This window comes from Macaca thibetana, chromosome 6, assembly GCF_024542745.1.
Source record: "Macaca thibetana thibetana isolate TM-01 chromosome 6, ASM2454274v1, whole genome shotgun sequence".
NCBI classification, from domain to species: domain Eukaryota; kingdom Metazoa; phylum Chordata; class Mammalia; order Primates; family Cercopithecidae; genus Macaca; species Macaca thibetana.
In genome coordinates, this window is record NC_065583.1 from 8,357,071 (window position 1) to 8,371,471 (window position 14,401).

The window sequence follows — 14,401 nt, forward strand, 5'->3', positions numbered from 1 at the left end:
CTCACCTCAGCCTCCTGAGTAGCTAGGACTACAGGTGTGCAGCCATGCCCAGCTAACTTTTTAATTTTTGTAGAGACAGGGTCCCCCTACATTGCCCAGGCTGTTCTTGAACTCCTGGGCTCAAGCAATCCTCCTGCGTTGGCCTCCCAAATTGCTGGGATTACAGACATGAGCCAACATGCCCAACCCCGATTTATTTATTGAGCAGTCATTGAACAAGAAGTTTTTCCTACATGGTATCATTTAACAATTTAATCCTCACGACAACATTTCAAAGGTGGAATTTCATCCCTATTTTATAGATGAGGAAACAAGGCTCTGAGAGTTCTTGTGACTTGCTGAAGGTCACACAGCTGAGAAGGACAGAGTGGAAAATCAAACTTGAGTTTCTGTGCAGAAAAAGCCCCAGAATAAAGTTTTGCTCGTTATAATCAAGGAATGATAAACAGGAACTGTGAGTTTATTTGCTGTGGGTCTCAGACCATTGTCAGAAAGCAGGAAACAGACGTCCTTCCACCTCTGGGTCCATGAATAAACATGAAAAAAATTTTGTTAACGTTAAAAAGTAATTGCACAATGGGACCAGGAGACTTGGGGATTAGGAAGCCACCATGCATGCCTCTGCCTAAAAGCAGACAGTCCTACATAGAGTTGAGGCAAGAAGCTAGGACCCCCTTCCCACTGCCCGGTGGGGAGGTGCTCATAATCAGACATTGCTGGGGGAGTAATTTAAACGGTTGTTTTATGTTAACAAGGTCTTTGAAAAGGTGGTCCAGCTTGTCTGTCATCTAGATGGCATCTATAGCATTCAAACTGACTTCTGTGCTAAAAGGCCTTTTTCTTGTGGGGGGCACTCAGCTGCACAGGTTATCATACTGAGGTTAGTGTGGAAGTTTGGCCAATGAGACTCAAGGGATCCTAGCCATCTGGTCGGGAGTGGGGGCGGGTTCTTAACTTAGAAAGTGGTTCTGTGGTTGTTCCCACTGGCTGCTGGAGTCAGCATCTGCAACCTTTCCCCTGTAGTGGATGTTGGGGTGTGTTAGTTTTCTATGCTGCCATAACACATTACCAGAAACCCAGTGGCTTAAAACAATGTGAATGGCTGGGCACAGTGGCTCATGCCTGTAATCCCAGCACTTTGGGAGGCCGAGGCGGGCAGATCACCTGAGGTCAGCAGTGCGAGACCAGCCTGACCAATACGGTGAAACCCCGTCTCTACTAAAAATACAAAAATTAGCTGGGCGTGGTGGGGGGCACCTGTAGTCCCAGGTACTTGGGAGGCTGAGACAGAGTTGCTTGAACCCAGGAGGTGGAGGTTCCAGTAAGCCAAGATCGTGCCACTGCACTCCAGTCTGAGCGACAGAGCGAGACTCCATCTCAAAAAAACGAACAAACAAAAGCCAATATGAATTGATTCTCCTGCAGTGCTGGAGGTCAGAAATGCAAAATGAGCCTTACAGGGCTGAAGTCAAGGTGTTATCCAGGCTGTGTTTCTTCTGGAGGCTCTGGGGGAATCAATTTCCGTGTCTTTCCAGCCACTAGAGGCTGTCTTCTCTCCTTGGCTAGTGGCCCCTTCCTCCATCTTCAAAGCATATTACTCCAGCCCCTGCTTGCATTATCACATCTCCTGTCTGCCTTGGAGATGTGACAACGTCCCATCTCCTCTTGCCTCCCTTTTATAAGGATGTTTGTGCTTATATGGGGCCCACCTGGATGAACCAGGACAATCTCCCAATTTCAAGATCCTTAACTGAATCCCATCTGCAAAGTCTCTTTTGCCATGTAACATACATATCCACAGGTTTGGGGGATTAGACCACTGACAGCTTTACGGGAAGCATTCTACCTGCCACATGAGGAATAATACCAAAGGCATCACCTTACAAAGTCATTGTCGCCCACCACGAAGGACTTGGAAAGGCACTGCCTCTAATGGATCAGCTTAAAATGGAAACTAGTGGGGAAATGTTCTGAACATCGTTGTTCTCATTTGAGATTTGAGATTTTAGTTTGATAATATTTAACAGAGTTTTCAGGCTGTATATACATACATGTGTTTACACGTAACCAGGAAAATGAGAAAATTAACTGGATGATTCCAATTCTTAATACGTATTAGGCCTGATATTGCACATAAATGACCTCCCCCTCACCCATCAGGTAGTTTAAACCTGAATGGCCGTTTTCCTTTCTGTGCACAGGCTCCAGATGTGTCATTGTGTTGCCTCTTCCTACCTGGTAACTGTAGAAGGTTGGTCACAGGTGACCAGTTGTGGTCACCACAAAGCCATAGCCACCATGCTGCAAGTGGACAGAGAATTGGTGACGCCAGGAAATCTGAGAGGTGGGGGGGCCAGGGTAGGGGAAGCTTGGAACATCTCCAGTGGGGTGGAGTTTCCCAAACTTCGAGCATTAACAAATCGTTAACAATTCGTCCTTCCCCTATTGGTGACTTACGGTACTATAATTTACTTAATATTTTTCTTTAAACTGACTAAATATTAGTGAAATAAATTATTCTATCTCATATAACTTTCATAAATGAAAAAATAGTGTCACTTATAGAGAGAATATAATAAAACAAATAATTATTAAAATAAAAAGATGTCCTTAGACCACCTAATATATTCTCATTTGGTATACATATTAGAACTTTTCAAACTTTAATATGCATGCAGATCGCCTGGAGGGTCTTGTAAAAATGCAGTTCTAATTCAGTCTCATCTTGGTAGAGTCAAGAATTCTGCATTTTTAAGCAATAATAGTAACTTGGGGTTCAGCATACTCAACAACAGACTCAAGGGACCTGGGGTCTGTTCATTCCACCCCCAGCATCCCCCCGACACCTCTCTGCCCACTTCCATATGAGTGGTGCTCTTTCTATTCCCCTTTTACATTTTATTCCCCCCTCCATCAAAGACAAGGCCAGAATTTACCCACCATGGATCTCATGAGTGCTTCTCACCAACTATTTCAACCCTTCCACCTTTCAACACATGAAAAGATTGTTCTTTCTGGTTCCCTTATAGTTGTGGTTCTAGTTCTGATCCATGAGTTGTGAATGAAAGTGACATGTGTCATTTAATTGCCAGTACATGAACTCCTAGAGTTCTTATGCCCTCTAAGATGCTTTCTGACCACTATGGAGATGGTGACTGCTCTGTCACCTTGGGTAACATTGCCAACCCCCAGTGGGCATGGAGTGTGAGTGGGAAATAAACCTTTGTTGTTAACATTCACTGGGACTTAAGGACTATTTGTTACTGCAGCAAAACCTAGCCTAACCTGTTTCACCCACTTTTCCCTTCAGCACTTTGCATGTTGGAAGGTCAAGATAAGTGTTTGCTAAATTGTCTCTTTTCCTCCCAAAATCCACAACCGCCATGCTAGCATTCTTGTTCTATTTTTGGCCATGTTCAATGGCACAAAATATGGTAAAAGAAGAAGACAAAGAAAGCCCAATCATGTTTCCTGGCTTCTTACCCAAGCTGCATCTCAATTACTAAGTGAGACCCACATAGTAATTATTCTAACCCTCTCTGAAGGCCTACACTTTCCCTGCTAGCCCTGGTTCCCAGTCATCTTCTACTCTGAAGTTTCATTCTGAAGGGATTAAACAAGCCTTCCAAGGGTGAGTGAAGTTTCATCCACTCTTCCATGCAGCAAATATTTTCTCAGATAACCTGCTTGACTGATGTGGACAGGTTTCCATCAGGATAGGCAGCAGTTTCTTACACATGTGATAACATCACCTCTTGCTAGATCACAAATGCGGAAGTAGGCTGACATGGAACACATGACTATGGGGGAAGGACCCAAGTGCAGTGGAGCATGAAAACCATCTCAAAAAAGTTCTCAAAAAATGTCAAGAAGAAACCATTTCCCTTTGTAACAGCACCCTGCTATCTCTGTGTTGGCTCTCTTCTCAGATCTGCTCTCCTCAAGTGGCAACCAAGATGACCACAAGCAGAGAGGTCCAAGTTTAGAGGCCAGTCGCTCAGCAACCCCTGGTGAAAGGAAGAGCCCTGCTTTCCAACAATTCTATCAAAAGTCACAGAATGGAATTTCACTGGCCTGGATTCAGTCACATGCCCATCTCTGAACCAATCACGTGACCAGGGAAATGCAAGTGCTCTGATTGGCCAGGCCTGGGACACATGCCCACCACTGGAGTGGGCAATGGGAGTAGTCTCAGTCACAGCATGTGGACTGAGAGTTGGGGAAATGTGGTTCTTCCCAGGAAAATCAGGGTGCTGTTACCAAAAAGGGACTTAGTAGACTCAGGAAATCAATTCAGACAAACCAAACTGATGGGAGGTTTTATAAAAGCCTTAATTCCATTTGATGGATTTATCATAAGTGATGTGAGAAGTCTAAAGACCAGGATCAGTTGTCTGTACAGGTAAGTAAGTCCACTCAAGAGCCCAAATTGAACAGGAGTGCAAAGTAGAAGGAGTGAGGGCAACAGCCCTAACATTCAATGACTGCCCAACATAAACAAATTCTAAGGTCATCATCAGTGTCACATCTTTAAATACAGAGGGTTTCTCAATTAGCACAAAATTAAAGCAAAGGAAAATGTGTGGATTTTAAGTATCATTTACATCAAGTTAGAATAGCTGAATGAATTGCTGTGGTAGGCAGAGAAATGACCTCCTCTTTCCCCTACCCCTACAAAAAACATCCCTGTCTTAATCCCCAGAACCTGTCATTCTGTGACTTTATTGGCAAAAGGGAACTAAGGTGGCTAATCAGTGGATATTAGAATAGAGTATCCTGGGTTATCCAGGTGGATCCACTGTAATCACAAGAGTCAGGACAGAAGAGGAGGTCACAGAGATGCTATGTAAGAAGGACTTGACCTGCCCAGTCTGGTTTTGAAAATGGAGGATGGCGCCATGAGCCAAGGAATGTAGGTGGCCTCTAGAAGCTGCAAAAGGCAAGGAAACATTCTCCCAGAGGGTCTGAAGAAGGAGCTCAACCCTGCCAATACCTTGATTTTAGCCTGGTGAGACTCACGTAGAATTTCTAACCTACAGAAATGTAGAATAATTTGTGCTGTTTTAAGTCATCAATTGCGGTAATTTCTTTCAGCAGCCATAGGAAACTAATAAAATTGCCAATTTCCAGTTAAAAATGTAATTAAGAAAAAAAAAAAAACTAATAGGACTCCTTGGTAGCCAAGGATTTATTTCATCACCGTGGCTAAGGAGATGAAGTGCCTGGCACACATGCCCATCCCTTGAGTTGGAGATGGGAGTGACCTCAGTCAAACCACATGGACTGAGAGTTGGGGAGGAGCTGGTCTCCCCAAGAAAATCAGGGTGCTGCTACCAAAAGGGGTGAAATACTTGCTAGAGAGACAAAACTGGCCAAGTGCAGTGGCTCCCCTGCTGTAATCCCAGCGCTTTGGGATTACAGGAGGATTACTTGAGGCCAGGAGTTTGAGACCAGCCTGGGCAACATAGCAAGACCTTAGCTCTACAAAGGAAAAAAAAATTAATTAGCCAGGCCAGGCGTGGTGACTTATACCTGTAATCCCAGCACTTTGGCAGGCCAAGGTGGGTGGATCACAAGGTCAAGAGATTGAGATCATCCTGGCCAACATGGTGAAACCCCATCTCTACTAAAAATACAAAAATTAGCTTGGCATGGTGGTACATGCCTGTAGTCCCAGCTACTTGGCAAGCTCAGGCAGGAGAATCAGTTGAACCCGGGAGGTAGAGCTTGCAGTGAGCCGAGATCACGCCACTGCACTCCAGCCTGGCAACAGAGCAAGACTTCGTCTCAAAAAAAAAAAAAAAAAAAAAAAAAAAATTAGCGAGGCACAGTGGCATGCACCCAGCTACTCAGGAGGCTGAGGCAGGAGGATCACTTGAGCTCAGGAGTTTGAGGCTGCAGTGAGCTATGATGGCATCATAGAATTAAGCAACAGAGCTAGACCTTGTCTCCAAAGGAAAAAAAAAATAGAGGGAGAGAGAAAGAGACTGAGAGAGACAAACACAAAAGCAACTTTGGGCTTCTCCAGCTGCTAACCTCCTCCCATCCCCCTAATCTCAGCAATTCTAAATCAAATTCTTTGCCAAGTTCACCAGGAAGCTGAAATGCCCACAAGGCAATATCATTTTAATGCAAAGTGACACTGACAATATTCCCAAAGATGCAAGAAGTCATGAAGTCGGGAGAGCAATGGTGAAGAGCTGCTCAAATCAAATGCAGGCCTCAGCAAAGGAGCATCTGGCCAAAGTCAATTAGCTAACAATTAAAACAGAAAAAGGAAATGTCTGCAGGAATACTTTTTTAAATGAAAGGTTCAAAAAATAATTACTTGATTAAAAAATAATTATTATTTGAACATCAGAGTTTGATGGCCTCAAATATTTTTGTCAACATCAGTCTTTTTTATGGTAAGACTCTGGATATCAGGTAGTGCTACCTTATGATTTTTTTTTAATTTATGTTTTAAAAATAATCACACACACATATACACAAAACAATAAACATTTGATTCTTACTTTGTATGTACCAAGAGTTAGTGCACAGTTAGAATTATAATGTAAATTTGGTTATGTATAAGGTACATTTTTCCCAACTAAATGGATGTGGAGGGCAAACTCTTTGAGGTCTTGATCTGAACTTCCCTGACCCTAATGATACTGAGCAAGAATTCATAAGTTAATTGGTTTCTTGCACTTCCTCTTCTCAGAAATATCTGTTCATGTCTTTTGCCCATTTTTCTACTTTCTTTTCTTATTGATTTGTAGGTGTTCTTTTCATATTCATGGCACTAATCCTTTGCTGTGTGTACGGCAAATATCTTCCCCAACTTATCATTTCAATTTATTGAAAGTAGCTTTTAATTTACCAAGTACCAGTCAAGGTTTTTTTGTTTGTTTGTTTATATGTTTGTTTTAGATTTGATAAGAAATATTAGCCCTGATTTTAAGAAGATTTACTTTAAGTGTTCCCTGTACTAATTATCTTTCGATAATCAGGATCTTCTGGAGTTTAAAATCAACACAGTGAAAGATGCTGATACATTTTTACCCTGACTTTTTTCTGTCAGCATTCCTAATCAGCACCAGGAATTAACTCAATCTTTCTTGGGATGGACCAGGTCAGATATACTTAACAGGGTTAGTATTTTCCTCACATTATATTGTTTGTCTTAAAATTGATGCTTCTGTTAAAGACTTTCAAGTTACTTTCAGTTCCTTTTTGGAAATTAGAAAACACTCTAGTTGCATCACCATTGCACTTAAAAACTATCAGTAAGGTTAGCCATTTTCAAAGATCTCTAGAAGAAACCAATCTTGTCATATTCATCTCCAGTATAGAAAATTACATATTATCTTTACAAAAATTCTGTACATAAGTGGGATCTAATTAAACTAAAGAACATCTGCACAGCAAAGGAAACTATCAATAGAGGAAAAAAACAACCTACAGAATGGGAGGAAATATTTGCAAACTATGCATCTGACAAAAGCATGATATCTAGAATCTATAAGGAACTTAAATCAACAAAGAATAAAGAATCTCACCAAAAAATGGCAAAGACTACCCACAATAGCAAAGACATGGAATCAACCTAGATGCCCATCAATAGTGGACTGGATAAAGAAAAGGTGGTACATATACCCTATGGAATACTATGCAGCTATAAATAAATGAGATCATGTCCTTTGCAGCAACATGGATGTAGCTGGAGGCCCTAATCCTAAGGGAATTAACTCAGGAACAGAAAACCAAATACCACATGTTCTCATTTATAAGTGGGAGCTAAACCTTCAGTACTCATGGACACAAAGGGAAAAACAGACACTGGGACCTATTTGAGGGTAAAGAGTGGGAGGAGAATAAAAATTGAAAAACTACCTATCAGATATTATGTTGATTACCTGGGTGGCAAAATTATCTGTACACCAAATCCCAGGACATTCAATTAATCCATGTAACAAACCTGCACATGTACACCTTGAACCCAAAATAAAAGTTGGAAAGAAAAATATGTGATACTTCTCAAAGGAAGATACACATGCAGCCAGTTAGCATATGAAAAAGTGCTTAACATCACTAATCATCAGAGAAATGCAAATCAAAACCACAATGAGATACCATCATATACCAGTCAGAACGGCTATTACTAAAAAGTCAGAAAATAACAGATGTTGGCAAAGTTGTGGAGAAAACAGAACACTTATATACTGCTGGTGGGAATGTAAATCAATTTAGCCGCTGTGGAAAGCAATTTGGAAATTTCTCAAAGAACTTAAAATAGAACTACTCTTTGACCCAGCAATCCCACTACTCACAATATACCCAAAAAAATATAAATCAGTCTATCAAAAAGACACATGCACTTATATGTTTATCACAGCACTATTCACAATAGCAAAGACATGGAATCAACCTGGATGCCCATTGATGGTGGACTGGATAAAAAGAATGTGGTACATATACACCATGGAACACTATGCAGCTATAAATATGAGATCACGTCCTTTGCATCAACATGGATGCAGCTGGATGCCATTATCTTAAGCAAATTAGTGCAGAACAGCAAACCAAATACCACATGTTCTCTCTAATAAAACTCAGTTAAACACTGAGTACACATGGACAAAAAAGGGGGAACAATAGACACTGGGGCCTACTTGAGGTTGGAGGGTGGAAGGAAGGTGAGAATTGAAAAACTACCTCTCAAGTACTATGCTCACTACCTGTGTGATGAAATCATTTGTACACCAAACCTCAGTGACACATAATTTACTCATAAAAATCCTGCACCTCTACCCCTGAATCTAAAATAAAAGTCAAAAAAGAAGAAAAAAATAAAGAAAATTCCATACATGCATTGGATTTCATTCGCCATCATGCACTAAAACAAAAATAATTTCTGCAGCTAGAAGAAAAATAAAGTTAGATCCCTACCTCACAGCATATAAAACCATTAATTCCTGGCAGAGTGAAGTTCTACATGGACAAATAAAACAACATAAGAAGAAAATACAAAACATTTTCATAACATCTTTGAGAGGCCTTCCTGGTAAACAAGGATGAAAGTCAGAAACTCCAAAGGAAAGAGAGTAAAAATATCCAACAACATTTTTAATTTTTTAGGGTGCAATCTTCTTATCAGTCCAGTTAAAAGTCAATAAACAATAAGTATTTAAGCAACCAAAATAGATGCTGACTGGGTTAACTTGAATTTTATCATGTCATTGAAGACCCAGGCTCTATCTTGGTACTCTGCCATCCTCAGTTCTTTGGCTTTTGGCTTTGGGGCTTGTCCCAAGATGCCGTCACTGCTGCAACCCTCACATCCTCCCTCAACAGTGTCCAGAGGCAAAAGAAGGAAACGCAGTACCCCTCAGGTCCCTTTCAAAAGTGTGAAACTGACTCATAGGCTTTCTTCTCAGAAGCCCCCCATAGGTTACCCTTCACATCTCTATGGCCACAATTCCATCACAAGACTGTGCCTACACCTCAGAATGAGTAGGAGTGGGATAACTACCATTGGCTTAAACTAATCAAGATTCACCCTCTGGAGCTAGGGAGAAGCCCGTCTCCCCACAGCCCTGAAATTCATGGCTGACCCCGTTAGCAAGGAATAGAGAGGAATGGCTGTTGGGTAAGCAACCCACAGTTCCCACTGTGGATAATATAAAATCTCCTCTTGAACGTAAACAAATAATTACTGAATTTACAATATGTGCCAAGCGGCCTTCTGAAGCTCATAGACCAGTACAAGAGTCGGCAAACTTCTTCCGTAAAAGGATACATGACAAATATTTTAGGTTTTGAGGGTCATTTGTTCTCTTGCACAATTACTCAACTCTGTTGGTCATAGCTCAAAAGCAGCCATAGACAATACCCAAACAAACAGGCATAGCCATGCTCCAATAAAACTTTCTAAAAATAGGTGGCAGGACAGATTTCGACCAAAGGGCTGTAGTTTGTGAATCCCTGGTCTGGTGGAAAGATAAGCAAGTCAATATTTCATACTTGCTGCAGACATGCTTTATTTGACCAACCCAGGGTTTAAGCAAGATATGCATTGTCTGATTGACCACAGTCTCCATTATTCCCTATTGTCTTATGCCATGGCACTTTTCACATTTACTGCCGTTATTCCTGGGTAAAAGAAAAGACTGTTTTACTCAGAGTTCTGAGAAACGTCCATTTACTTATTTATGGCATCTCTAGAGGCATATTTTTGTACATAAACTTCATTAACAAATGCCATGTAATGAAACTGTTTGTTCCATTATGACTCCTGGTATACTTTGGCACTATAGTACCAAACATACATACACTGTCTAATAAACTTCATGAAATTATTTGGGCACTGATTTTCTAGGCACGCAGTGTAGAGGAGCCCGGTACTAATTCCTTCTCTGAAGTGATCAGCAGTGGTCCCTGTTGACAAGCTCCGTGGTAACCCAATCTCTGCATTCTGCTGACAAGCCACACTCCCGTGGTTTATGAGCTCAGTGGAATCCCTCCATAGAATTATACCCTTTTATTGAGTCCTGAACCATATATTATCATGAATGCTAAACCAGTCGAAACGGTCCATCCCCTCTGCCTTAACATTAGACAAAGCCTTGAGCAATTACCCTTCTCTGCAGAGAATGTGCTTTCTTTGGCATCAAACCCTGCTGAAGCTTTATGTGCCTGGGCCTCCTGCACTTTACCTCCAGGCTCCAAGCTGGGCTGCCCACAACTAGCATCGGAGTCCAAGGCCATTTGGACAAGGACCATGAGGAAGTTGAATGTCTCCCTTTCCATAAAGAAAGAATTAGCAAAGAAAATTAAAAGTGTGGGCTCAATTTCAGAGGGAATGATTATATCCCTGACAAAGAGTAGCAGCCTTCAAGGGATGTCAAGCACTTGGAAAGCATGCTTTCCACCCACAAGGAGCCAAGTAGTATACCGAAGGCTTCCCAGAAAATGATGCTTTCTTAGATGATTCAAAACAATGAGACATTCATTCAACAAACATTTCTTCAGCATCTGCTGTGTGTCAGATACTGTGCTGGGCACAGCAGATGCAACAGGAAATGGAAAAGCCCAGAATTGACAGTGTGTTTCATGTTAAAGAATCACACCTGTAAGACCAGCACTTTGGGAGGCCGAGGCAGGAGGATCGCTTGAGGCCAGGAGTAAGTGACCAGCCTGGACAACATAGTGAGATCCCATCTCTACAAAAAACACAAAAATTAGCTGGGCGAGGTGGCACATGCCTGTAGCCCCAGCTACTCAGGAGGCTAAGGTGGAAGGATCACTTGAGTACGGGAGGTCAAGGCTGCAGTAAGCCCTGATCATGCCACTGCACCGTAGGCTGTGCAACAGAGTGAGACCCTGTCTCAAAAAAATAAAAATAATTTTTAAAAGGGAGCCGGGGGCAGACAGTAAACAAGTCACCAAGTCTGTGATATGAAAGTAAGTTGTCATAAGTGACACAGAGGGAAAAGACAAAGTTCTGTGTGTGTTAATTTGCTGTTGCTGCTCTCACACATTACCACAAACTGGGAGGCTTAACACAACAGAAATTTACCCTCTCACTGTTCCGGAGGCCAGAAATCTAAAATACAGGTGTCAGTAGGGCCATGCTCCCTCCAAAGTTCTTGGGGAGAATTGTTCCCTGTCTCTCCCAGTTCCAGGTGGCTGCAGGCATTCCCAGGCTTATGGCTGCACCTCTCTATCCTCTGCCTCCAACGCCACACAGCCTTCTCCTCTCCCCGGGTGTTTCTCTTCTGTCTGCCTCTTATAAGGACATGTGTCATTGCATTTATAGCCCACTCGAATAATCTAGGATGATCTTATCTCAAGATCCTTAATTGAATTAAATCTACAAAGACCTTTCTCCCCAGTAAGGTCACATTCATAGGTTCCAGCAAGTGGATATATCTTTGGGGAGCACCATTCAACTCACTACATTGTAAGAGATAATAAATAATGGGGTAACTTACTTTAGACTGGGGGGCCAGAAAAGGCCTCTGAGAAGGTGAGACTTAAGACACAACTTGAAGAATAAGGAAGATCACACCATGCAGAGAAGGGGAGAACTGGGCACAGGGAGAAAGCATTGCTGACCGAGGGCACAGTCTGTGCAAAGGCCCCGAAAGCAGCTGAGTTTACAAAAACTGAAAAAAGACCGGTGTGGCAAGAGCAGAGCGAATAAAATGGCCCGAGATGTGCTGGGAGCATGGGCAGAGGCCTGTCCTGAAAGCTTTGGAAGCCACAGTAAGAAGCTGGCATTTTACAGCCAGGAGCAGTGCCTCATGCTGAAATCCTACCACCTTGGGAGGCCAAGGTGGGCGGATTGCTTGAGGCCAGGAGTTCAAGACCAGCCTAAGCAACACAGTGAGACCTTGTCTCTACAGAAAATACTTTTTAGCATATTTTAGATTTTTTTAAAAATACAAGCAGCTGGCATCTGACCTCAAGTGCAAGGGAAAGGCACTGAAGGTTTGAAGCATAAAAATAGCATGAGGAAATTCACATTTCATCTTGAAGGTTTTTCCAGCAGTATAGCTAGCCTCCATTGAAACCAGAAGTTATTGCTTTTACTGTAGCTTTAGCAATAACAAAAGCATAGAATCATTTACCCTGTTATATGCATTAATTCATTTAATAACACTTACATATAGTGCTCACTTCGGCACCACATCTACTAAAATTGGAACAATACAGAGAAAATTAGCATGGCCCCTGCGCAAGGATGACACAAAAATTCAGGAAGCATGACAATAAAAAAGAATGCAATAACCCATATACAAGCTAGGGCGCCATGTGGTCCAAAGTACACCTGTGTTGTGGACCGAATTATGTCTGCCCAACAAAAATGCCTAAATTGTAGTCCTAGCCCCAGAATCTCAGGTGTGAGCTTATTTGAAGATAGGGTTATTCCAAATGTAACTAACTCAGATGAAGTCGTACCAGAGTAGGGTGGGCCCCTAATCCAATATGTCTGGTGTCCTTATAAAAGTGGGAAATTTGGACACAAGCACTCATACAGAGAGCACTCCACATGAACATGAAGACGTCCACCTACACACCAAGGACAGAGCCCTGGAACAGAGCCTGCCTCACAGCCCTCAGAAGGAAACAGCCTCGCGGACGCTTTGACCTTCAACTTCCAACCTCCAGAACTGTAAGACAATAAACTTCTGTTGTTTCAGGCACCCAGTCTGTGGCACTTGGTTATGGCAGTCCTAACTGACTAACACAGTCTGATAACATTTTAGGAAGCGAGGTCTTCCTAAATGTGAGCAATTCCGATCTTTACCAGCACCCCCTCTAGAACACTGAAGGGGTTCTGATTCACAACCCATACCAACCTCATCAAGCCATCTTTCTCCACTCTTCTCATTCTCCACTTCCCTTCCCACCCACAGAGCCCCCAGCAGCCTCTTTCCTTATGCCTGGCCTTGACTAACTCCCCACCAAAACTGCTCCCAAAATCTTGGGCTCTTGATTCCTTCATGTCCCATGCCCACTTCCTGGACCTGTTCTGTTTTTCTCTCCAGTGGTTCCTTACACCCAAGTACTCATCACCATCCCCTCCCCAAGGATTACCCCATCAGATACAGGGCCTGGGAGCTCTGCCAGATCCCTTAGCAGAGAGAGAGAGACAGAGCTAGAGAAGGGAGAGAGAGAGAAAGAGGAGGAGAGGTAGAGAGAGAGAGAGAGAGAGAGAGAGAGAGAGAGAATATTGGGGCAGGAGTAAAAACACAATTTTGTATCTTATCCATTTCTTTTTATCACACAAACTTTTAATGATAACCTCCATGAGAACAGAAACTACATCTTGTACATTTTGCACCCCCTGCAATGTGGAGCAGACCACTCTGCATGAAGGTGACACAAACTGATTTTTAAAATCTTGCCTGCGACCCTGAATCCTTGCTCTATGATCAGGCATTCTTCCTACACCATCTATGAAGTTACTGAGCTGAAACCGTCTCATCTAGTCTTAATTAAGCTTTGGCGACATCTGTCATGAGTGACTGGTGACATTTTTCCATCCACTCATCACTCCTAAAAATGGACTCATTCCTGCTAACGAGAAATCAACAACCTAAGGCAGCCAGGAGCATAGGTGAAGAAGGGTGCAGGAGGCCTCACAGACATATGCAGGGAAGGAGAGGAGACCTGCTCCCAAATGCAACTAGCATAGACAGCAAAATCTCTTCTACCAGAAACATGTTCTATCGATCAGACACAATCCTAAAAAGGATGGAGTAAAGCAGAAAGGGAGAGTGTCTCCAGCAGAAGCCAGGGAAGGCCAAGATGCTATGTACTTCACTATGGCCTGCAGGCTCCTGAGGGAAGGAACTATACAAAATTCAACTTTGTACTTCCTGTCTCCCCTCCAATCTCTACGTCCAGG

At 42.5% G+C, this 14,401-nt stretch overlaps 1 non-coding gene across 1 annotated transcript; it reads left to right on the top strand.

Moving 5' to 3' along the window:
• Nucleotides 1–12,658: 12,658 nt before the first annotated feature.
• Nucleotides 12,659–12,765, top strand: LOC126957681 (U6 spliceosomal RNA). Its single transcript, XR_007726867.1, has one exon. It is a non-coding gene; the product is annotated as a U6 spliceosomal RNA (small nuclear RNA).
• The last annotated feature ends 1,636 nt before the right edge of the window (nt 12,766–14,401 follow it).